The 25,370-nt window shown below is 48.1% G+C and overlaps 1 long non-coding RNA gene across 1 annotated transcript in view; it reads right to left on the bottom strand.

Annotated features, from left to right (window-relative positions):
• Window positions 1–11,062: 11,062 nt before the first annotated feature.
• The window catches only part of LOC146202832 (uncharacterized), a 66,667-nt gene continuing 52,359 nt past the window's right edge, over window positions 11,063–25,370 (bottom strand). The window contains exon 2 of the long non-coding RNA XR_014703772.1: window positions 11,063–11,173. This is a non-coding gene — a long non-coding RNA (uncharacterized LOC146202832). The remainder of the gene's footprint in view (window positions 11,174–25,370) is intronic.

Raw genomic sequence — 25,370 nt, 5'->3', positions numbered from 1 at the left:
GGCACAACAGAAGAATTTGCAGAATTCTCAGGAGTGAATGGTGGCGGCAGGCGAGGCTGTTCAAGGACGTACTTCGGACTAAGTGCCTGGTTGAGAACACTCTCCGTAATCAGCGTGTGTTTCGTGAGTGGTGTAAGACTACCGATCAGCTGACGGAATTCCTTTGGAGCGCAGTCCGTCCAACCCTCCCAAAAGGTACGAGAAGACCGGCATCAGAAGGAAAGCTTTTGGTCTTGGATGATGTCGCTTTGGATTCTAAGCATGAAAAGACTTTACGCCTCGGACCAAAGTTCTGTCTTGACCCTGGGATGTTAACGGTTGAGAAGTTGGCTTTTGCTCGCAGTGTATCGTCCAAAGCTCAGTTCGATGATAGGTCTAGGTGTATTTCAGAGTGTGTTGATGCGGTAGCCAGTAGCAAGTCTAGTGGTCGGCGTAGTAACAGGTTTCGCTCATTGGTCAATTACCTGTGTGACAATCGTTTGCACGTTGTGCAGTCTGACAAAGAAGGCTACTTTGTTGTACTGTCCGAGAAACAGTTTTCAGAAAAAGCATGTGAGTCAGTAAGGAAGCATTTTAGAGTGAGCAGAAAGGATCCGGTTGAGTGCAAGAAAGAGGCTGTGGCGTTATTGCATGAATTTGGACTAGAGAATTTGGCAAGCAAAGTAAAGAAAGCTGAACTTCCAGTTCTTGAAATTTTCTTTTCAGCAAAAACGCATAAGCCTGGCATCCCTTTCCGGGCAATAGTTTCTGAGCGCCAGACTTGGCAAGTAGTCGTATCGTCTTACCTTAACAATCATTTGTCAGCACTTTCCGTTATTGACCCGTTTCTTGTGCCTAACTCAGAGACCGTTGTAAAGCATCTTTTCAACGAGAATATGGCTTCTTGCTCTGGCTTTAGCATAGATGTGGTTGACTTGTTTTATTCTCTTCCTCATAATCAACTTCTACAATGTGTGAAGAATTGCATCACAGAGGATAATGATGAGTGTTTATTTCGAAATGAGTGCGGTATAACTGTTGGATCCTTCCTGGAACTTTTGTCATTTTATCTTCAGAACACCTATGTAATGTGGGACGATAAATTATTCATGCAGAAGTCTGGCGTGTGCATAGGCGCTAAAGTAGCCCCCGTTCTCAGTAACATTTATCTTAGTTATGTCGACCGAAAAATAGAGAGCGACCTAACAGGAAAGGTCATTCGTATTTTCCGATACGTAGATGATTTTCTTGTTTTAGTTAGATCCTTGGATGCTGTAAATGTGCCTCAAATCCTTGACATTTTTGCTCGGAATGGTACAGGACTGAAGTTCACCTTTGAGGTTCCTCAGAAAAATGTTTTGCAATTTTTAGATTTAAAGTTGACTTTTAATATGAATCATGTGTGTTGGCAGTACTCTCCTAGGAGTGTAAAGCCTCTTTTAAACTACAAGTCATGTCACTCCAAACTTGTTAAATCTGGAATAGTAACAGCTTGTTTTAGGATGGCTGTCAATAAGTCTTGTGCACATCAAATGTATAATAGCCTTGAAATCCAAGCTAATAGATGTAGGGAGGCTGGTTATCCAGACTCAGTGCTTGTAGCTAGTGCTGATAAGGTTCTGCGTTCTCTGAAGTGTTCCGGACAGATAGAAAGAAAAAATGAAAGAAATAAAATTGCAGTTGTGCCTTATATACATGCATTATCACATCGGTTTAAAAAAGTAGGCGCAAAATATGGCGTACAGGTGTTGTTTTCAGCCCCTAATAAGATTGGCAAGGTAGGTGCAGCGGTTCAAAGAAAGCTGGGGGGCACAAGAAGTAAGAACAGATGCCAGGTCAATCACGCCAAGAGTTTCATTAGTTGTAGGATGGGTGTAGTATACCAAATACCATTGTCCTGTGGCCGTACGTATATTGGGCAGACAGGCCGTTGCATCAACATTAGGCTGATGGAGCATGCGCAGTCCTTAAAAAAGAATGATACTAACTTAGCAAAACATTGTAACGCGTGTGAGTGTGTACCTTTCATCGTTGATACTAATATATTGTTTCTTCATAAAGACCAGACTACTCGAGAAATCGCCGAGGCGTTCCATATTAACCGAAAGCAAAATGTTTGTGTTAGTAAAACGTCCGTCGCATTGACAGAAAATGAGATGACCATGCTGCACAATCGTTAGTGCGTCGGCAGTTTTCACCACGTGCGTGTGATGGGGGGAGTTTTACTGTGTTGATATAGATTTTTATGCATTTTTGACTATGCTCATGTGGGTACAACAAGTGTGTGTACTTATATATATACTCTTCCGTTCTTCGAATAAATTCAGTTGTCAGTTCTGCGCCGTCGTTGTCCACTTCTCCTCTTTGTCTCGTCTTTTTGCGCAATATACATTACTGTCCATCATGGTTCACCAACTCGCCCAATCAGCCGTTCTTCTATAACCATTGCTCTCTTTCCCAGAAGCAGGCGTCTCCTAATTTCATGGCTGCAGTCTCCTTCCGAGGTAATCTTCGAGCCCAAGAAGAGAACATCTGTCACAGCTTCCACTTCTTGTCCCTTGATGCACCAGGAATTTAGAGGGCAAGACGCCATGATCTTTGTCTTTTAATGTTCAGTTTAAGCCCAAACTTCTCACTCTCTTCTTCTACGCGCATAAGAAGTATCTTGAGTTCCACTTCACTTTCTGCCATTAAAATGGTATCATCCGCATATCTAAGGTTGTTGATACGTTTTCCAGCAATCTTCACTCCAGCTGAAGACTCGTCCATACCGGCCTTCCTCATGATGCACTCTGCATATAGGTTAAATAGGCAGGGCGACAGTATGCAGCCTTGCCTCACTCTTTTCTCAATCGGAAACTAATCAGTAAGACCATGCCCAGTTCGGACAGTGGCCTCTTGCCCTTCATACAGGTTCCTGAGGAGACAGATGAGGTGAATTGGAACTCCCATCTCTTGGAGAGCTTGCCACAATCTGCTGTGATCTACGCAGTCAAACGCTTTCGCATAATCAATAAAGCAGAAGTAGATGGGTTTCTGGAACTCTCTTGCTTTTTCCATGATCCAGCGAAGGTTGGCAATCTGGTCTCTAGTTCCTCTGCCCTTGCGAAACCCAGCTTGCACGTCCGGAAGCTCCCGATCCACATACTGCTGCAGCCTACCTTGGAGGATTTTCAACATCACCTTGCTAGCATGCGAAATAAGCGCGATCGTGCGGTAGTTGGAACAATCTTTGGCACTGCCTTTCTTTGGAATGGGGATGTAAACTGACCTCCTCCAATCCTGTGGCCACTGCAGGGTTGTCCAAATCTTCTGACATAATGTATGCAGAATGTTAACAGCGTCATGGTTGAGGTTTTGAAGCAACTCAGCTGTAATGCCATCAATTCCGCTAGCTTTTTTCTTAGCAAGGCTGGCTAAGGCCCATTCAACTTCACTCTTCAGGATGCCCAGCTCGAGATCAGTAATCACAACCGTCTTATGTTGGGTTTGCACATTCGGGTCCTTCTTGTACAGCTCCTCTGTGTATTCCTGCCACCTCTTCTTTATCTCTGAGGTTTCAGTGAGGTCCTTGCCTCGTTTGTCCTTTATCACGCCCAGCTTAGCACAGAAGCTTCCTTTGATATCTTTGATTGTCTTATACAGAGCTCCTGTGTTCCTTAATTGGCGGTTGTCCTCAACTGCTTGGCACTGTATGTTCAGGAAGGCATTCTTATCTTTCCTTGCTATTTTATAACTGCCAATTAATTAACTATCGCTATCCTATCTATCACTATATCTACTAATGCCATCAAGTGTCCTATCATAACTGTCACTGTTCGCAACGAACACTATCACCTCACTATCCGGGCCTATTACTGTCATTTACTATTAATATCCGTTACAGTCGCCATCATTAGCTATCACTATTCATAACCATTACTATTTAGACTGATGCCGTCCCATGACCCATTGATATACTTCAATTTTCATTGATTTACGTTGTCAGTTATGTCTCTATTACCTCATAATATCTGACGAGACAACTATACATTGACTTTTAATTTTTATACTTTCTTATTTTCTCATAAATGGAGCTGGGGAAAAGAGCAAGCCACAGAAATAACTGACTACTATCAGCTCGAGGTTCATGTCTCTGTCGAGGAGGCTTCCTTTGCTTCAGGACAGGTCGGTGAGAGAAAATTGTTGGAACTGCGTTGGGCCTTAGTTTTTTTTTCGAGTTCTTGTAATATTGGCGGCTCAAACCGGTCTTCAGTGAAATGTAGCTAGAACATAGAGCGATGAGTTAATCACTCAGGCTAGGTGAAAAAAAAATCTGCTTGCATACAATTGAAATGAGTAATAAGTTACAGTGCTAAGAATTATTGCTCACAAAATGTTCCCTTATTTTTACATCATAACTATAATGTAAAAATTGATTATTGATTGTTTTAGTTTCGTAAATGCAGAAAATTGATGCAATGATTCCGGCTGATTTGACATCGATGGGAAAACGTTTCTCGCAGTAAATGAATACGCGGAATCGCGGTTTTAGAACTCCAGCTTTCAAAGCGAAGGTAACCTGCCAACACCTAGTAGTCATGGTCAAAGTGAAGTGTGTGTGATCATGTGAACCCCCCCTGCACAATGGCCGTATTCCTGATAAAACGAGCGCATACTTTTTAACCCACGCGTGCGTCGAAGCATGGTAAGACACATTCAAGAATTGAAAAAAAAATGCCGTACGACCTAACTAGTGCAGATTACCCGCAATACCTCGGGTTTACTTGCCAAAGAGTTTTTCAGGGCCAGCATTCATTGCTCCTGAGTAACCGACGCACACTACAAGTACAAGCTGGAAAGACTAGCCCCTCTACAAGCCCCAATTTTGATTTTTAGTGAAGGAGGCCAGGGATCCTAGCATAATCACGACAAATGCAATCGAGAGACTGTACTTTTCCAGTTATCACTGACAGCAAAAAGCAGATTATAGTGCCGTATTTCTGACTGCAGAAGTCGACAGCGTGTGAAATGATGGAGCCTCGGAGCCTCGCAGAATATTCAGCATGCTGCAGAGGACAACCTTATTTTTATACAATGAACATGTTGCCGCCGCAAAAATATTCAGGAGCAAGCAGGAAAGAAAACGCAGCGTCTGGTGACGCGTTATTACGGGGAGTGAGAAAGGCGCATCTCGTCGCAAACAACCCTGTTCTTTCTAGGAATAAACTTTCGACTAATCTTGCAAATCCATTCACTCTTACGCAAGCCGTCACGCTTGCCTTGAGGTATCATGAATACCGCATAACCATCTTCAGGCCGCTTGCTGTAGTTGTACGCGCAACAGCACGGCATAGAGCTTGCACGCTGCAATAAAAGCACAGTGCGCAATATTCGCTCGCCGAGAATAGGAGAAAAATGGCGCGAAGGAAAAACACAAGGAAAACGCCGGACGCGCGTTGGTTTCCAAGGGCAACGGCAGGGAGACCAATTGTCGCTCAGGAAATCGGGCGTAGAGCCGGCGTTCAGCGAAGGGTTGCGCAAGGGGCGAGGAGGAGGCGAGGAGGTAGCGCGGCGGCGGCAAAGTTCAATCGTTGGCGTAACTTAGTAGCGACACTCTCCTCCGCGCCGCGCTTTCCTCCTCGATTCTCCTCGCGCGGCGGCGGCGAGCGCTGCGCACGACACGCATTGTGCAGGATGTAGAGGTAATCGGGAAAGTTCGATGTAGTGACCACAGGATGGTGAGGTCCCGAATTAGCCTAAATCTGAAGAAGGAACGCAATAGATTAGTAAGAAAGAAACCCATCAACGAATTAGCGGTGAGGGGGAGGGCAGAAGAGTTCAGGATCTCGCTACAAAATAGGTATTCAGCTCTAACTGAGGATGGCGACATTACCCTAGAGGCAAGGAACAATAATTTCAGAGATATCATTACTGAGTGCGCGGTAGAAGTAGGCGGTAGGATAGTTAGAGAGGATACCGGTAAGCTGTCGAATGGATTATGCAGGGAAACGCGGACCGCCGGCGGCCATAATTGGTAACACCAGCCTGTCGCCGTCGGCGGGAGAATTTCGTGGTAGCCACGGCGGAAAATGGGAAATGTACTCCCACGCCGCGTCACCGGACGACCGCCCCGGGGGCGCAGAGGCTTTTGTCCCCCTCGCCTGTAGAGCGCAAGGAATGTTGTCGCGCTCGAGCCCTTTTATGCTAGTGCGGTTAGCTGGTCAAAGCTACTCGGCACTCATTGACACGGGCTCAACTCTGTCACTGGTCGGTGATGATGTGTTCGAGGCCTGCCGTAGATGTAACATCCGTGTCAGGCCAGCAGAAACCCCTTTGAGCTTAGCAGCAGGGACGACAAAAGCGGAAGGAGCGGTGCGTCTGGTCCTGCGTTTTGACGGCAGGAAGCGGAGGCATCGCTTCGTCTATCTGCCCGGCTTAACCATACCAGTTATTCTGGGAAGAGATTTTCTTTCGAGCGAAGGCATTGTGCTTGACATGGGGGAGAACGGCTATCGCTACAGCCCCTTCACCCCCCTCATTCCCTTTGTTAGCGCACCCAAACAGGAATGCGTCGCTGAGCGAGCGAGCGTTCACGCTTTTGTCGCAGAGGGCTCCCCCGCGACACTGAATGGTAGCCCATTAGAAGCAATTATCGCGTCCTTCTCAGGAACCGGTAGTCAGCGCCGAAGGCTCGTGGAAACTTTACTCCCGTTTTCGGATTGCTTCACAGAGAAACCAGGCAGAACCGACTTGCTTCAGCACGAGATCGAAACGGGTGATGCGCGTCCTTTCAGATGTAACCCGCGGCCGTTAAGCGCGCATAAGAGACAGCTTCTCGACAGCGCCCTTGTCGAGATGATAGATACCGGCGCGGTGAGACCCTCACAAAGTCCCTGGGCGTCCCCAGTGGTTCTAGCGCCAAAGAAAGATGGTTCGGCCAGGCTGTGTGTTGATTATCGAAAGCTCAACTCACTGACGCCTACGGTTGCGTACCCTTTCCAGTCGATCGAGGCTGTGATGTACGCGTTAGGGAACGCAAGGTTCTTCACAGTCCTGGATGCAAGCAGAGGGTACCTGCAGATTGAGGTGGCGGAAGGTGACATTCAGAAAACCGCATTCACCTGTCACCGCGGGCTCTTCGAATTTACTCGACTCCCGTTTGGCTTGTCTAATGCACCGAGCACGTTCATGCGATTGATGGACATCGTGCTGGGCGATGCAAGGTTCAACTACGCGATGGCGTACCTCGACGACGTCGTGATATTCTCACAGTCGTTCGAAGAGCATCTCATTCACTTTAATTCCGTTCTTGAAAGAATGAGACGTGCGGGTATAACAATCAACCCAAATAAAGTGCAGTTGGCATCGAAGAGAGTGAACCTCTTGGGATTTGTGGTTGATGATGGCACTTTGAGACCAAACGATGACAAACTGCAGGCAATTCTGAACTACCCCTGCCCGACGGACGTGAAAAGCTTGCAGAGGTTTTTGGGAATGGTTGCCTTCTACAGACAATTCATCCCTAGTTGTTCAGAGCTCGCTAGGCCGTTGAACCAGCTGTTGCGGAGAGGCTCGAAGTGGGTCTGGGGCAAGGAACAGAACGACGCTTTTGTTGCCTTGGCTCGCGCGATAGCGAACACCGCTAGTTTGCGCCTACCCGACCTGAACAAGCCGTTTGTCTTGCAGACAGATGCTAGTGATGCCGGTGTAGGAGCTGTTTTGTTGCAGGAACACGAGGGCAAGCTGCGCCCTGTCGCGTTCGCTAGCCGCACGCTCACATCGGCGGAGCGGAATTACTCCGTGACCGAAAAGGAATGCCTGGCGATAATGTTCGCATTGTCAAAGTTCGACATGTACCTAGACGGAGCGGTTTTCACCGTGCAGACAGATCACCAGGCACTTTCGTGGTTAAAGAGGCTGAAAAACCCCGCAGGCAGACTCGCGAGATGGGCGCTGACGTTGCAACGTTACGCGTACGCCATTGAGTATCGCCGGGGCAGCATGAATAAGGTGGCCGATGCGTTATCGCGCGCACCGTTGAAGGCTGGCAGAAGCGCAGAAGAGGCGCAGACCAGCTTTACTGAAAGCGGCGTCACCGCTAGTGGAGAGGAGGAGAGGGCGGACGCGAGTGTCGCGCCCTGCGTAGTTAAAGAGAGAAAGGAGGCGGACAGAGTTGCCGCGCGGTGCTGCGAGAGAGATAAGGCGCAGCAGCTGGTGGCGGCGACTACTCGCCTGCCAAGAAGCGAGGAAGAGAGAAATCTGTCATGGGGAGTAGCGGTCAGTAGGGAAGAGCTAATTGAGGCCCAGAAAGCAGACGGTCTATGCCAGCGGGTGCGGACAGAGCTTGCGAGTAGTGCAGCTTGCACCGGGAACGCTGAGGGCAAGTACGACGCGTATCTGCTGGGCGATGATGGCTTACTGCTCCGCTACATCCCCCAACTTGACCAGGAAGAGGCGATTGCATCCCCCTTCCGAGTCGTGGTCCCGAGGAAGTTGCGGAAACGATTCCTCCAGTACTTCCATGACTCAGCGCTGGCAGGCCATGGCAGCGGCAGTAAGACTTATGACAAGTTATGCCGTGTCGCGACCTGGCCAGGTATGAGAAAGGATGTGCTGGGTTACGCCCGTACATGTCCTGTTTGCCAGGTAGCCAAGCCTCGGGCGGGGAAACCCGCTGGCATGATGAAGCCGGTAGTTAGCAACTATCTGTGGCAAGTGGTCGCGTGCGATATCATGGGACCCCTCCCTCGCTCCTCGCGCGGACACCAATATATCCTGGTAATAACGGACCACTATTCCAAGTGGGTTGAGGTTTTCCCCCTTAGGAAGCTGGTGTCAGAACGGATTTGGGAGAAACTGTTGGAGACATTCACTCGTTTCGGTTTCCCTTCCGACTTGATTACAGACAATGCTTCGTATTTCACAAGCAAAGTCTTTGTTGATTCCTGTCGGGCGCTTCAAATCCGCCACAGGAAAACGAGTCCCTACCACGCTCAGAGCAACATAACCGAGAGAGTGAATCGGAATGTTAAGAGTATGCTGGTCGCGACGACCGAGCAGCACAGAGATTGGGACGCGCGGCTGTCCGAACTGGCTTTCGCCACTAGAACAACCGTGAACAGGTCGGTGGGTATGACACCTGCTTACTTTAATTTTGGGAAAGAGATCGCTTTTCCGCTAGAGAACGCCCTACTTGACGTGGCGGGGCCCGCGCCCCCTCCGCTTACGCAGTACGCGGCAAAGCTCCGCGAGCGCCTTGAGGCAGCGCAGCGCGCGGCTCGTGAAAACCTCGATGTCGCGCGCATGGAGCAAGCGGATCAGTACATCAAAGGTCGTCGTCACGTCGTTTTCAACACGGGCGACTTGGTACTGAAAAGAACGCACCCGCTTAGTAACGCAGCGCGTGGTTTCGCCGCGTCGCTAGCGCACAAGTGGGTTGGACCGTTCGAAGTTACGGCACGGACTACGCCACTCACCTACCAGCTGCGGTTGTTGGCGAGCGGTGAAACCGCTGGTCCGGTGCACGTCGCAGACTTGAAAGCTTACCACCTTCGCAAGGACGATAACTGCGAAACGGTGGAAGCTCAAGGCAATTCAGCAATCTCTCCCCCGGGAAGGCGAGCACGTAGTGGCACGGTTTGCAACCGACGCTACAACCTGAGGACCAGGTAAAACCCGTGCTTCTCGTCTAACCCCTCTCTGCCCCTCACAGCATGCCACCCAGGCGGTATCCCGGCGCCCGGATCGAGGGCACCCACCAGGTGCACAAGCAACAGAGGCTGCGCCAGCGACCTGGAACGAGTGGGCGCGGTGCCCATCGCCACCGGCCTACCGGCCCGGAGAGGCACTGGAGAAGCCCCCCAGTGATGTGGGACACGGAAAGCGTTCGGGGGACCCACCCCCAGGCCTGGAGCCGCAGTCCAAGCGGCATAGGACTGTGCGGCACACCGCCACCTGGACCACGGTCGCCGACGGGGCGGCGGTCTCCTACTGCGCGGGGTCCAGGTGGCGAGACCAGGCCCGGCCTCTCCGCGGAGAGGCCGCGCAGTCGGTGCCCCTGCCGTTCCGGGGCCTTACCTTAGAGGACCGGGACAACGAGCCCCCGGCCCACTATACAGAAGAGGAGCGAGCAGGCCTGTGCGGTCTCTGCGGTACCCTGCTTGTGTGCCGCGCCGTCCACGAGGCCGGGGCGCTGCATAGGAGCCGTGCAGAGGCGGCGGAGCGGCTGCACCGGGCAGTGGTCGCAGCGACCGCTTTGGCAGCCGGACGGCCCGTCCAGAGGGGCAGCCCGGAGGAGGCAGCCTTACGCCTCCTTCAATCGAGCCGGCCTGAGCTGCTGTCTCCGGCGGCGGAGGCCATCATCGCCCAGGCGCGGGCAGGGTCCCCAGCGCCCCCTTCGGTCTCCACGGACGTCAGCCCGGACCCGGACGAATTGGATCGCCTGCTGGCGGACTCCGGGTCGGACGCTGAGGGGGGGGAAGATGTGGGGGCCCACGCCACATATCTCTAGCGCCCGTGGCGCGCCGCGCTTTCAACGGCCGCGCCACCTTCCCAAGGCTCCTTGCGCGCTGCCGGTTTCCCTCTCCCCGCTCGTTGGGGGATAACCGGTCCCGCGCGAGGGGTCTATAAAGGAAGGCTCGTGCCGCCGTCTGGCTCTTCTTGGTTCCTGGCTCGTCGCTCCCGCTTCTCCCCTGGCTCTCTCCACGAGAACGACCCGCAGCCACCCGGACGACGACCCCGGACGGCCTCGACGACCCCCGCGCGTAACGTGAGATAAAGAACGTTTGTTACCGGCCCACTGTGTGTTTTGTCGTGCGCATGCCTCGGGCAGAGGAATCGCCCACAAGCTTTACTTCCGCCGCGCGCTCTGCACGTTCCGCTGGTCGACCAAGGCTGGTTCGCTCTGTGGCGCTTTAGGTCGGCTCGGGCGCCCAGCTCCGATCGACCAGTGGAAATCGCCATTAGAAAGCAAGACTTGCAGAGAAGCGAACTTATAGCAAGTGGTCGATTGCACATATTAATGAATATAATCAATATCGTTCGATAACCGGCGCGGGTTTTTTACAGCTTACCCAAGAAAAAGTCGCAGGCGTTTAGCAGGCCTTCGTTCACCTTTCAGCGTGCAGGAGTACCGCTAGACGAACGCGTTGTTTGGAGTCCTTGGTCCCACGGGGCAACGAGGGTCAAAAGTGCGTATGTTCGCGTCGCAGATCTGTAATAAAATAGGCACAATACAAGTTTACAATGACGCTTCGAATTCGTAGCCAAACACACACATATGTTATGTTGAGGCAGAAAAGGAAAGAAAAATAAAGAGCCTCCGCCCGTGCCACTTAGTATAACGGGCTAACCAAACACACACAGTCAAAACCAACATTTACTCACAACTGTGATGTTCACAACGTAGAACCCCTTGCCTAGCGACTTCTTTCCATATCGCACCGCGCGCCTTGACGACAATCAGCGTTCCGCCCGATGGCTTCCGCTATCAGTGCACGCACCTGCTGATCGATGCCTATGCGATGCAAATGATGTTACGTTCCCGACGCAAGCTGGTAGCCCCCGATAGCAAAAAAAAACGCGGTGCGCATGCAGCCACAGTGGCTGCGCACTCGTCCGTGAGCTGCGTGAGCCCCCGTTCATCGATGTTCGTCGGCAATCGTCGCACAGTCACTCCACTTTCTGCTGGTTTCCGAGTTGAACACAGTCGGAACAACTAGACCGGTACGTCAAACGCGTCTTCGTCCTCCCTTCTACGCCGTGGATCGCACCGACACAACTGTCACACAGCCAGCGCAACGCTATAGCAACGCAAGGAACACAGCCGCCATTTTCGCTCTACTCAGTTGACTGGTTTTGGGGTTACCTCGTTTCGCTCACAATTTCAGTCAATATTCAGCTCATGGGCAACGTCACCACTTTAGTCTTGTTGATGACGTAAGCGCAGTCACCGGTGAGATCAGTGATGACGCAAAATTTCAATATGGCCGCCGACCAATAGGAGCAGGGCAAGTTGAGCGGTTTGAGACTGGTTTTGTATTGAGAGCGTTACAGAATTCCCCGCAGGAGCAAAATGCTTGCTGCAACCCATGACGTCCTATCCGGTTTAAGAAAAACGTCACATCCGGCTATTGTTTTGTGGGTAGGTGATTGCTTAGTAGCAACGCCGGCCCAAAAAGAACGAAACCGGACCTATCCCTGAAATGAGCCAATCCAATCCACCTGACAAGTTGAAGTTTTGTCATGGAAGATTGCTTCACGTTTCCGTGTTCTGTACTTTCTGTGCATTTACAAATACCTAGGGCTGTAATGCACTGCTAGCATTGTTTTTGCTGTGGCTTGGTGCGGCTGGCACACTTTGTTCACCCGCCGATTCCAAAGTAAGTATTTCACCGAACTTTTGTTGCTTTAGTGGAACTTTTCGAGCACCGATGGTGCTGCGCTTTTGGGTAAGGAAAGAGCTCTGTACAGCAGCCGAACGGTCGAGTGTTTTAGGCGAGACTGACAGGATAGCTCCGCGCTGACTAACTAAAGTGCAGCCTCAAGCCTGAGGGCCATCTTTCTCGGCATTACTGGACGCTGCGCCAGTAAGCCGCGCAACTTCTCTGTCTCTGATAAAGGAGTGCCTGCCCGAGCTTTAAGGTGGATTCACACGACGGACCGAATAGCGAAGTGTTCGGTCACGTGACCTCTGATCCGGGGTCCGTCCGTCCGCAGCGAGCATTCACACGGTGGGAGAGAACAGCAGACGACAGAGCAGACTTACTCTTTCTCCCAGAGCACTGCGCGAGAGGTGAGCCTTGTTCTGGCGCACTGTTATCGAGGGTAGCCTACTACGGACGATGCGTGGACGGTGGGTGAATGCGCGGGGTGCGACAGCCTGCAGCTACTGCTGCTTTGCCGTTTTGCATAGTTTTGCCAAAGTATTGTTGTGGTGACTGTTCCGCTCGAAGGTAGTTCTCTACACTACTACAGCAGTGCAAGCGATCGCGCTTACTCTATGAGAGCTGCATGAACATGCTGCTTTCAACCCTTGGAAGACGACCATTCGGACTGTTGCCCCTATGCTTCCGGTACATACGCGCCAAATGCAAAAGCTTATGCAGCGTAACTGTAAGCGCGCGAAAACGCTTGAGGAAAGCGATTAATACCTCTGTGCAGCCACAAACCTCACGCATTTGGTATCGCGCAGTGCAAGAGCCTGCCACTGTAATTTCTGTGAAAACCATGTGCTGCGAATGAAGGCAAAAACAGGCTAGTTCGACTCCAAAATAGGAACGACTGCCGTCAGTCGTTTGAAGCCGCTTCTCGCTTTCCTCCAGCGTTTTAGTGCAATGTATGTTACGTTGTCTATGCTTGGGCACCGGGAGCATAGCTGGAAAGCGTTCCGCGAGAGAAATAAATAAATAATGTCTTGTCCGTGAAGGATCCGAATTGTGAAAAGGACTCGCGACCTTATCGCGAATTGCTGCTTACGGACTGAAGCGAAGCAGCGGAAATCACTGACGTAGGGCCACGTCACAGCGAATCGTGAGTGTGATTCGCGATTTGGTCCGCCGTGTGAATCCACCTTTAAAGGCGTTAATTGGTTAACCATGCGCAACGTGCTGAGTTGTAAAAACTATATGAGAAAACTTTTGCACTCGAGCCTATCGTGCGACATGCCTACACTTGTCACAACGTCGCGAGTTTTTTTTTTTTTCTTTTTTCTTTTTTTTTTAATGGACAGCCGCTGATATTTCTCGCTTGAGCTTTACGGCAACTACAGTTTCTAGAAGGAACGGCTGTAGCTACTAAATAACTAAAGGTTTAGTACTCTCCTTCAGCTTTGACGAACCAGGACAGCACCTTGCGCATGTTGGTTATGCATGTGGGACTGAACCGCGCATAACAACCGGACAAAGGAGATGAGAGAAAAAAAGAAAAAAAAAAAGTCAGCACTTGTTTTTTTGCTTGACCCGTTGTTCTGCGCTGTTCTGGCACGAATTTGACATACCGCCGCCGCGATACAGTTGGGCTGTGAGCTCTGGTGCCTGCAACGCCTTCTTTTATGCAAAACAGGCATACTGGGAGGCCATGCAAGCCGCGAGCTCTAAAAAATAAAAAAAAAAGAGTTGAACAAAAGTGAGGTGAAAAAAAAAAAGAATAGAACGAGTTGAGCAAAAGTGAGGTGAAAACAGAATTGTTGTTGTTTTGTCCTTACAGATATTCAAAGGCTCCTCAGTACTTCACTGTATTATTGACAGCAAGATAATGCCAAAGCTACACGAGCCATGCAGCACCTTATAGTGCATGATACTGAGCTTATGTCTCGCACTGAAAGCTCTTACCATGTTCTTAGATTATCATATTAAAGTAGCTTTAAACCCATGCTTGTTAATACAGTTAAGCCATAAATTGAATCTAGGGCATCATGCTCACATACAAAGCTTCTGATAACCGCTGGCCACATGATGTGGGCTATAGTAGAAACCTGTACCTGGTCATCTTACAAGCATTTGTGCAATTGTTGCTTTTAATGTGTTGTAAAAGTTTTTGTGTTCTGTTTCTGTGTGGGAATGCTTTCCTTATTGAAGGCTAACATTTGGCTTGCTACAGCAAAAATCTGTACCTAGTCATCCTAAAAAACAGCACTGCAGTTGGTGCTTTTAGTGTGTTGTAAAAGTATTTGTGTTCTGCTTCTGTATGGCAATGCTTTTCTCGTTAAAGACTAGCATGAGCTTCCAAAAATTTTTCAGATGCCATTTGCTGTAGCTGATTTCGTAGGCCAACAGGAAGCAGCACTTTGAGCATGGAAAACTGTCATCCACGGGGAAAAAAACAGCAACATCCCTTTGCATTCTCATTTCTTTGGTATGGCTAAAAGTGAGTATTGTATCATTATCTATATTATTAATATTGAATCATGATTGTCAGTGTTGAAGTTGTTTGAGCGTGATGATTTTAAACACACAGGACATCCCTTCGACAGTAATGTTTTTAGCTTGTTTACATGTAGGAGGTAGAACTGGTTTCAACAAACTTTATGCAGCAAATTCTTTTTACATTGTCCACCATGTTACTTTTTGTCATTGTCCATTGAAGTAAATAACCAGAATTTTACGTTTACACAATCGTCCACTCTTAGCTTGAATGGAAATGTGTGACGTGCAGTTTGCAAAATAGTAATGCATTTGTCACAGCCATGCTTCAAGGCTAAGTGGCTTGTGCGTAGAGGGACCAGCCGCTCCAGCTTCACGTCATCTGCCTCTTTGCTGCGGTGTGCAGACGTGCATTGAGGCAAGGTGGTTTATGTGTAGAGAAACCAGGAGCTTCTTTATCACATCTGGCTGTTTGTTACGGTGTGCAGATGCGCATCGAGGCAGAATGGCTGATGTGTAGAGGGACCAGGAGCTGCTGCTTAACCTCCTTCGCCTCTTTACTACAGTGCACAGCCGTGCATTGATGCTAAGTGGCTTGTGCATGGAGAGCCCAGGAGCTGCAGCTTCACGTCTGCCTCTACGTTCAGGTACGCAGGTGCGTATTGAGGCAAAATGGCTTATGCATAGAGGGACCAGGAGCTGCTGTGTGACGTAGTCTGTATATTTGCTATGGTGCGTATCGAAGTACAATGGGGGGGCTCATGTGTAAAGGTACCATGAGCTGCTGCGTCATGTCGTCTGCCTCTTTCCTATGGTGCGCAGGCATGCATCAAGGCAAAGTGGCTTATGCGTAGAAGGACCAGGAGCTGTTGCTTCACATCTGCTATGATGCGCAGCTGCGTATTGTGGGTGGTGGTGGAAAACATTTCCATATACAAATACAGGAGGTTACTCACTAGCTGACCTTGAGGGGGCTTGTCCTGACAAAAACAAGGGCTCCCTAGTTTGGAACCCCAGTGGTGGTAGAGGGACTAGGGGCTGGTACTTCACGCTGTCTGCCTCTTCACTAAGGTGTGCGGCTGCGATGATGCAGTGGCATCTCGAAAAGTGCATGCCACGCACTCGCATGTTCAGCCTAAGAGTGGACGACTGTGTACCTGCTATAGCTTTGTTATTCATAGAATAAAGCTAGGCCAAGTTGGATAAATTATAGCTCACCTCATATGTGGTCAGCAAAGAAACACCCCTGTAGAAAATCTGATGCATTTACTGTCATAGGATTCTTATTCATATGCATGCTACTGACAAGTCAGATTCTTCACCCTCAGAAATGCCAGAAAAACAACCAAGGGTGCGTCTGTAATAGTCTAGCTTGCTCTTTCTCTGCAGACTTGGGTCAGATGTGTGTTCCATTGTTGTGGGTGGGACAGGTGTGAATCTTTGATTTTAAGCTTGCAACAAGTATGTTATTGTAGTTTAAAGGCAAAACGGTACTAATAATCGTAGCCCCCCCTGGCCTTTATCCCCTTTTAATAGTGTTGCCAGACACTGTATTATTAGTTTACTCTGCACTGTTTCTGTCTAGTTAATGTGCAGAGATGTACATATATTTATATGACTTGGAGTTGTCGACTTCGCACTTAGAAACATTGTAGCGTTATCCGATGTGTTGCTTTCATTTCTTTAATGATTTCTGTAAGGGATCGGTGGGTATGCTAGGCACCATTATTACAGTCTACTCTTTTTGGGTCACCTGTTCAATGCCCAGCTGCGGCCGTCTCCCACTTGCCCTCGGACAGGAGGCGGGGAGACGCGCACAGAGAGGCAGCTACAGCAGCTACAGTGCTTAACGGAAACGTAGGCAGAGAGGGAAAGAAGTCCCCTCTTCCGAGGACTTTGCTGTCCCACTCGAAGACGCGGGGACAGGCAGTTTGTTCTCGTTGCTGCGTCATGTAGGGGGCTCATTTTTATTTAAGGAGCTTTACGAATAGTATACAACTAAGGGGTCCTTAGTACTAAGCGTACTAAGGGGTCCTTAGTACGCTGACTGGACCCATCACCCGGAGGCAGCACAGCTTTGAAACGAGCACCTCTTTTGGAAGAACTGCTTATCGTTCAAAGAAAAAACACTGTCAGGTTGAAGGGTGTAAGGCCCTCTTCCTTGTCGGCGAGCCCATAAAAGTGACAATTATTCAGTACAGGCGCGCTGAGTGGAGTCTCGTTGAGGATTCCAACCCTGGATGTCAACAATAGTGGGAGATGGCGGCGTTGAAAAAGGGCAAGTGTGTAACAGTGACGGTATGATGCGGAGCGAGAGGATGTGGATTGGCTCTTCTGATGTGGTCCGCAATGGTGCTGACTCGGGCGCCAATAATTGCCCTGTAAAAGGAGCCGCCAAGGGTGCAAGCTTTGGGCAATGGTTGCGCACGTAGGACTCCGTTTTGATGGGTTCTAATTTTTTTTCTTTTTTTATTTCCTAGGGGAGAGAGTTTGGCATGTGACCTAGTGAGCCAATCATTTCGAGGTCCATTCTCTAAATTCCGTTTGCTGTGAAACGAATTTGTTGTCCCTTTTGCATTGTTTGTATTAGGGAGAGGGTGAAGAACCTTATGAAAGTGGAAAGACATGCCAAAATGTTTGTTAGCCAGTCATGTGTGAGTTCGTTGTTATTGGGGATGAGAAATGTGGGCAGAGTCCCGAAGTTAATGAAACTGGGCCCCGCGGCCTGGAGAACTCGTTCTGAGCTAGATTTTAATCTCTTTCCTCTTCGGCATAGATCATGGTCATTGTTTCACCTGTTGTAAATACGTACATTCATGCATAAAGTTTTCAGTTCATCTTCCTCTCCGTGTGCAAGTTGTTGTGGCCAGATGCAGTAAATTCACTATTTTAATTTCTATATAACATGCCTTTCTGAAGATGGTGAGCTCTTTTGTCCAATCCTGTAAGAAAGCAGCAAAGCGCTCCCAAATCTTCCAAAAAACTGTGTGGTATCTGTGATGCTAACTGCAGCTTCATCATCATCAGCCTGATTATACCCACTGCAGGGCGAAGGCCTCTCCCATATTTCTCCACTTAACCCGGTTCTGTGCTAGCTGCATCCACTTGACCCCTGCGAACTTCTTAATCTCATCCGCCCACCTAACTTTCTGCCACCCCCTGCTACGCTTTCCTTCCCTTGGAATCCAGTTTGTTACCCTCAGCGACCATCGGTTATCCTCTCTTCGCACTACATGTCCTGCCCATGACCATTTCTTCTTCTTAATTTCCACTAGAATGTCGGTAACTTGAGTTATTTCTCTGACCCACTCTGCACGCTTTCTATCTCTTAATGTTACCCTACCATTTTTCGTTCCATGCGGCTTGCGGCTTGATGTCACACAAAACATGTAGTTCAGGTAGATTTCTTTCCCCCCCCCCTTTTTTGTTCATTCAAATGAGGACCAGCGGACACTAACTCTTTTGTAATGCCCTAGGCCCTGCCTTAAGGCAGTACTCCAATGTCAATACCATTTTTATAGCTATGGCTGTCCAACAGCACTAATGTCTTTTATACACTTCTTTTACTAATCTCTTACCCAAGTGGTGGCTTATACTGCGGGAGCAAAAGTCTCTATACAGTACGTCTGGAGATTTTGGACTAGAATCGAGATGTAAACGAACTGTGACCTTATTTCGCTTGCACGCATGAAAGAACTAACGTTCAACTTTCACATCGACAAGTATGGTCCGAGTTTCCTGGTCGATGTGAAAGTTATGTGCTTTGATTGCAGTTTGTGTAGCCCACACACTTTTGTCCCCGATATTACATAGGGGCAAGAGTTATGTGCTTTGATTGCAGTTTGTGTAGTCCACACACTTTTGTCCCCGATATTACATAGGGGCAAATTATGGGCCTTGGACAGGGGCAGTTTCTTTGGCGCCCACTACCTTCCCCCTAAAAAAGCTACAGTGTTTCTTGTCAACAGCTGGCTGTATTTATAAAGACCATTATTTTTTTTGTGATTTGTTATGCATAATTGAGAAATCCATGACATACATGCACAGCTGGTTGCCAGAATTATGCAACCATATTTCAGTAACTAACATCCATGCTGCATGCTGCCGGTAATACATCAGGAGCTTGTGGTTGTCAGCTTTTTGTGTTTTGTGTAACTATAAGCCTTGCTATTGTAATGTCATATATAGCGCTGTGGGTAAACAAATAACTTTACTTTTAACTCTTGTAGAAGCATGAACACTGTGCAATCACTGCGGCGGGCTATGCTTCCACATTGGGCTTTAGCCACATGTCAAATGTCTATCTTTATTCTGCTGCAGCAGCTTGCATGTTATCAGATAAGTTACTTCGTCGCAGCTGCTCTAAGGAGACGCTTTCTAGACGCTTGTAGCTTAGATGTTGATATCGATATACCCCTGACACGCCCAGGGAATGTCTTCGGTAGAGGGTACATGGAAACCAGCGAAATGTGCAGTTTACAGAACAAAAAAGTAACAATTTTAAACGATGTTATTATTGATCACTTCTTTTCAGAGCAGGAACAATGACTTTAGAAATCTGCCTGTTAAACCGCTCAAAATGCAGGTTTCTGCCGCCAATGCGTACCTATGTAATACTGCAATGCTCTGGCTGTGCTCTGTTCATATACAGCATCCTTTATGCTTAGTTTCTCTGTATGTGCACTCCATGTCTTGGGCATTGCTGAGGGCGCATAGCAGCAAGCATAACATGCCATGTTTGGTCAGAGTGGCATGTTCAAAGAGACGACATAAAAACATTAAAATACTGAATGCCAGGTTCTGGTCAAACTATGTTTGTATCCTTTGTTATTCTGAATGGGTTTTGCTGCAGTTATATGACCTTTCTATATAGTATGTGACAGTTCTGAATGGAGATGCATGCATACAGTGCCATCTGGAAAAAGCAATTGAGGGAAACTGGCAGTTGCCCTTGGAGATGTGTAACCAAAGTTCAACACAGATAACTTGAATTTCATTTTCCCTTCTATTGCAGGAGCAGCCCAACCTGCTCTTTCCATCTTAGGCCTCAAAGACCAGCAACAGGTGACCGAGCGAATGCACAGGATAGTAGCAGCTCCTGGAATCCCGGCCTGCGGAGGCCGCCCACAGAGAACTCGATCATCTCCTCGCTAATTCCGAAATATTAGGTTTCAATAAATACCTTTTCCTCCACCACCTCCCCAAGGGGAGAGCTGTCATGGCCAAGGATAATTTAAAAAAATTATTCAAGTAGATTCCTAATACTCCAGTTGGCCTGCATTTTACCATGCCATTCCGTCTACGCATGCAGCTTTAACATCGATATTTTTTTAGTGTAGACTATGCATGCAGTTTTTGCAATAAAGCCAAAAAAAAAACAATGCTGTTTTTAAGACCTCACATGCTGGTATGCCTATGCACTTCGCATGTTTTCAGGAATGGTGCATTTGTGTAAAGCTCAGCTAGCATATGTGCCTCTTTGATGGAAGTTTTAATTGCACACTGCTGTTCAGTGCTTTGTGTGTGAAAGTAAAGCAGACAACAGGAAACTTGAACCTGTTTCATATTCTATTGTCTGCTTTATTCTCATGACAAAGGCATTGAGCCAGGAGTATGTGACTGAAATTTCCATGGCACATGCTTGCTGAGCTTTACACGAATGTTATTGGCAAGTTTTTACACCAATAGCGGGCCCTGCAAGCAAGTTCCGGGAAACGTCCGAATGTCCGCCTCCGGCTGTCCGTCGGACGTCCATGGGACGCGATCCGGATCCACGAACGATAGTCCGACGGACGTCCGCTGTACGTATATCGAACATAACCGGACTTCCGTCGGATGTCCGAAGGTTCGAAAACGGACGTCCGTCGGACGTCTATGGCCGCCAAGGCTGTGGCTAAAGGTACGTCGGACGGACTCAATCGATCGTCTTAAAGGTACGTCCGACGGACCCGGTGCGTTTTTCTTCGGGATACGACGGACGGATCCGGGAAATATTTTTCAGAGGTAGGGCGGATGGACCCGATCGGTAGGGTTCTTCCGACGGACCCAACGCATTTTGAGTTGGGATCCGTCGGGAAAGCCGGACGGATCCGAGATCTAGCAACAACATGGTAGCCATATGTATCCAAATCGAAGTTGGTATGAGGTGTACGTGCGTGGTGCAAGAAGTATGTACTACATACTGCATGCGTAAAATGTGAAATTACAAAGAATAGTACAGTGGCAAGAATAGTGCCTAGAATGGGTGATATACTACGTGATGGCACGATGATAGATTTACGTGAGTTGGACCGCGGCTGGGTGGCAAGCACGACCAGAGCGCAAGCGCATGTAATCGCGGTGTTGACGGCCAGCCCGTGGCCCGCACGCCCGCTCATTTGGTCCTCGTTATCATGTGGATTAACGTCTACGACGGTCGTTATGTAGTTATGTAGTTTTGATTCTTCAAAGTTTCGTCACTTCCATCTGTGATGAGATGCGTCACGTAACGCATCGCTTTCTGCTCGCATTGAGGTTTGGCACTACAAGTTCTACGTAGTACAAGCGGCGCTGAAAAAGCTGGGTGCCGCCGGGCGTGTCTCTAGCCCAAGCATCGCGTCATTCGTGTTTGTTGTACAACTGGAGGTGTGGTTTGTGCTTACCGTGAGATGCTGTGATTACGGATTACGTCCTACTAGAGTGCTGTGTGAGACTACGAAGAGTGTCCGGACGGACATCAGTGTGTCCGTTTATGATCGGCGATGTTGCACGTGCATGTCAGTGTTTATTAGGTGCAGTGACTTTATTTACACGCGCTGTGCAACAATCAGACGAAAATAAGTCATCGACAATTTGTTAGCCTGCACTACAGAGCTCAAAACTCGGAAAATGGGAATGCACATGGTGCAGTTTTCGCATGTTGGAGTGGACCGAAAAATAAGTGCCTAGCCCACACCGCCGGGATGCGCATTACTACAGGTGAAATGGTTCAGGTTTCTGTGAAATAGCTGCCTGGCACAGCACCTTCCTAAATGTTCAGGCTTTGTACTATTGTTGAAGGCCACTTTATCATTAATAAATGAACGAATATGCTTTATGTGTTAATGACTAGTGCTTTTTCAACATATGTTCATTTTTTTTTCGTTTTTCCTTAGTTTCCTTTGTTTCTCATGCTAGACAAACACAAATAGTACACTTTTAAACTTGTCAGTCCAAAGCTGAACCTGAATATCTGCCATGTATGTGACAGCTTTAATGCTAGAAAGGTTGACGTGTATAGCATGTATGTAGACGCTGCGACATCTTAGTGGCACGTTCGGCTACTTGCCCCAAGGTCGTGATGTTTAATGCTAGTGATGGCAGTCGCACTTTGGTGCAGGTGAAATGCAAATGCTTCTGTTTCCTGCAAGATGTCAACGCAAAGTACAAAGCCCGGGCAGTCAAATTAGTCTGGAGCTCTCCACTACAGTATTTTTCATAGCTACATGTGTCACTTTAGGATGTGAAACCCTACATTCCACAGGTAGGTTGCATTGTTTTTTTAGATTTTGTAACCTCTCATCTATGTTTTGCAACATTTGGCTAATTTTAGTTCTCAAACAGTTGTTAAAGATGAAACCGAAGCAGTTCTTGGCATGGCTTCCTGCTTGGATTAATTTGCTAATTCCAGTGCTTTGAAACTTGCATCAATGCTGGACAGTTCAAATAGCAGGCAGTTGAATTACAGAAATGATGTGGATCGTGCATTTCAGTTCTGACAAACTGAAAGTAACGGTCCCCTCCTTGCATGCATAGGTGCCCTTAGACAAATGCATACTCGGGTGTGTGATCCCAAGCAAAAAAAAAAGTGTGTGGCAAAAGATAGGGCCGACCTTTTTCGCCGACCAAAAAGTGGCCGGCCGACCTTCGGCCCCCGAATGAGGGCCGGCGTCGGGGATTGACACTGACCTAACGTTGGCCGATTTTAGGCAATCGACTACGGCCCGACCTTTTGGCCCGACGTGACCGACCACCTGCCGCACGTGGGCCTGCCGTCTGCCAGCGTTACTGAATGGTCGGCCGCTCGTCTGCCCTAGCATTTTGCTGACGAAAGACCGTACGTCGGCCGGTTGCTTCCCGACGCCGGTTAGTGGCCGGCATCGCCCCTCGTGCAGGTATCATGCCATGCATTTAATATATCGTGGGCCATGCGTGGTAGCACATACAAATGCATCAAGAAAAGCAGTAGCTTTTCTGATGCCATGAAGAAACAAAAGCTGCAGTATTTGGTGAAAAATTTATTTGTCAACAGCGTTCAGAAAAAGCTCGCGATTTGCTTTTTAATAAGCGTGGATATATGACTGCGCGTGTGCCACATATGGAAGATGGGCTTGAGGCTTGGTCTTCTTCTTTTGGCAGCCTGTCGATTAATTGATGTCTGCGACTGGTCGGATCTGCGGCAGATTCCATCTTGGTCAGCTGTACGAAGACAAGTGTTTTAATTAAATATTTCATTTTCGCCTAGACTTTTACATTGCAGGCAAATATAGGGTGGAAAGGTAGAATAAATAATGTCTGCTCCCTGCCACCAACTGCACTATCACATCAATATATTTTATGCGCCTGACTTTCATGCGACCCTACTGAAAACGCATTAGCGCAATGCCGCAATAGGTAATCAGGATCCGTGAATCCGCGAGAAAGGCGCGATCACTTCGTTTTGCTGGAGTCATGATGTTGCAATTTGAAATTGTAGCGCACTCAAACCTTATCCTCCCGAAGCGCGTTCTTGAATGCTAATGCTGCAATTTAATAATTCTAGCAAAACCAAGTGTCCGCGCTTGTCATAGAGCGCGTATGAGGGATTCCAACGCGGCTGAACAAACAGTTTCCGCGATATTTACATGAAACCTACAATAAGTTTATTCCGTAGAATACAGCTTAATTTTCTCAAACTAGATGGAACTTTCACAGCAAAAGCGACCGGATATTTAACGATAAGTCATCTGATTTATTTTCGTTATTTAACAACCGAGCATTATTTTAAAAATTGTCTCATCAGCCAAGACGGCTATTTAGACAGCCCAACTCATAGAAGCTTATAGAACCCGTTGTAAATTTTTAAAGCTCGAAACAAGTTAGCTGAACACCTCATGAGCATGTAAGCACCAGGAAATAATCCGCACGATGAAAATACAACTGCTTGCCCAGAAAGCAAGCGCACAGAGCAAAATCAATGTGAAACGGCTCAGATCTGTGTGCATCACATATATAATTCCAAAATCCACAAAATGAACGCACTGGCTCACTTACCTTGCCAGCATACCGCATCACTCAATCATCAATTTTCACGTATAGACATCATTACAGCAACAAAAAAAAATAATAATAATAATAAACACGGCATAAATCTTGTACTCAGTCCTGGCACGAGCTTGCTTGGCAGCAGCGATGATGCTTGTGCAGCTTCTGATCGCTCCTATGGCGAGGGGTGCTGCAATATTTATATCAGTGATAGCATTTGACATTTAACTGGGTTGCATGCGTCCCATCGATGTGAGTCGGATAATCGAATTTTCCGAACAAAATCAGCGCTAATACCTGTCCGGCAAGTGCACCGCCATAAAGAAGTGAAAGGCCAGCGTTTTAGTGTAGAGGAGACCAAGGACTTCGGGCTTCGGCGAAACGAGCTTTCACTGTCGCAGCCAGTTTCCAGATCAGCTGATATCGCCTCCCTGCACGATCAGCGCAAGGCGCGCACACCAATTACAAAATATGCATTTACAGTAACAAGATGCGCCTAAGTCTCAAAACAATACATAATTAGTTGCAGTTCATTATCGTATAGAAGAAAATCAGCGCTAATTTGACTTACCTGATGGGTATACATGTCAGTGCATGCACTTCGATATGAAGAAGTGAAAGACGGGCGTTTTGGGGCAGAAGAGATCGGACCTCGGACTGCAGCGAAAAGAGCTAATTCCACCGCCACAGCATCGTTTCCAAGTCGGCTCAGCACGTCTTCCTGTGCAATCAGAGCGAAATGAGCAAACATCGATTATAAAAAAAAAAAAAATACGTAGTAACAAGATGCGCATATATATACGCGCTCCAGAAACAGTTGCAGTATATTGTCGTATCGAACAAAATATGTGCTAATTGGACTTACCTGATCGGTATAGTGAGTGTCCCTCCATGTTAAAAGGCGAGCATTTTGGGGCAGGAGATACCCAAGGACCCAGACTGCAGCAAAATGAGCCAATTCTGCCACCGCAGCCAGCCGCAGCCTTGTTTCCAAACGGCTCAGTAAGTCTTCCTGCGCGATCAGCGCCCACACCAATTATATATATATATATAAAGAAAGATGCAAGGAGTATATAACAAGGCGAACATATGCTCCAAAACAATACATTATTATGTTCAGTATAATATCGAATCTAGCAAAAAGCTCCTCTGATCAAGACCGAAAGATCATGTACTTACGCATGTATTGGTGAACTTCGGCACGAAGAATCGGCGCCGTCTGCTGCGACCCGGTTGCAGCAGCGAAATGCTTCCTGCAACCCATGACGTCTTATCCGGTTTAGGAAA

The sequence above is a fragment of the Amblyomma maculatum genome, chromosome 1 (genome assembly GCF_055883805.1).
Source record: "Amblyomma maculatum isolate TAMU_Amacu chromosome 1, ASM5588380v1, whole genome shotgun sequence".
NCBI classification, from domain to species: domain Eukaryota; kingdom Metazoa; phylum Arthropoda; class Arachnida; order Ixodida; family Ixodidae; genus Amblyomma; species Amblyomma maculatum.
The sequence above is the reverse complement of the archived record's forward strand: the minus strand, read 5'-3'. Positions and strand labels throughout refer to the sequence as shown.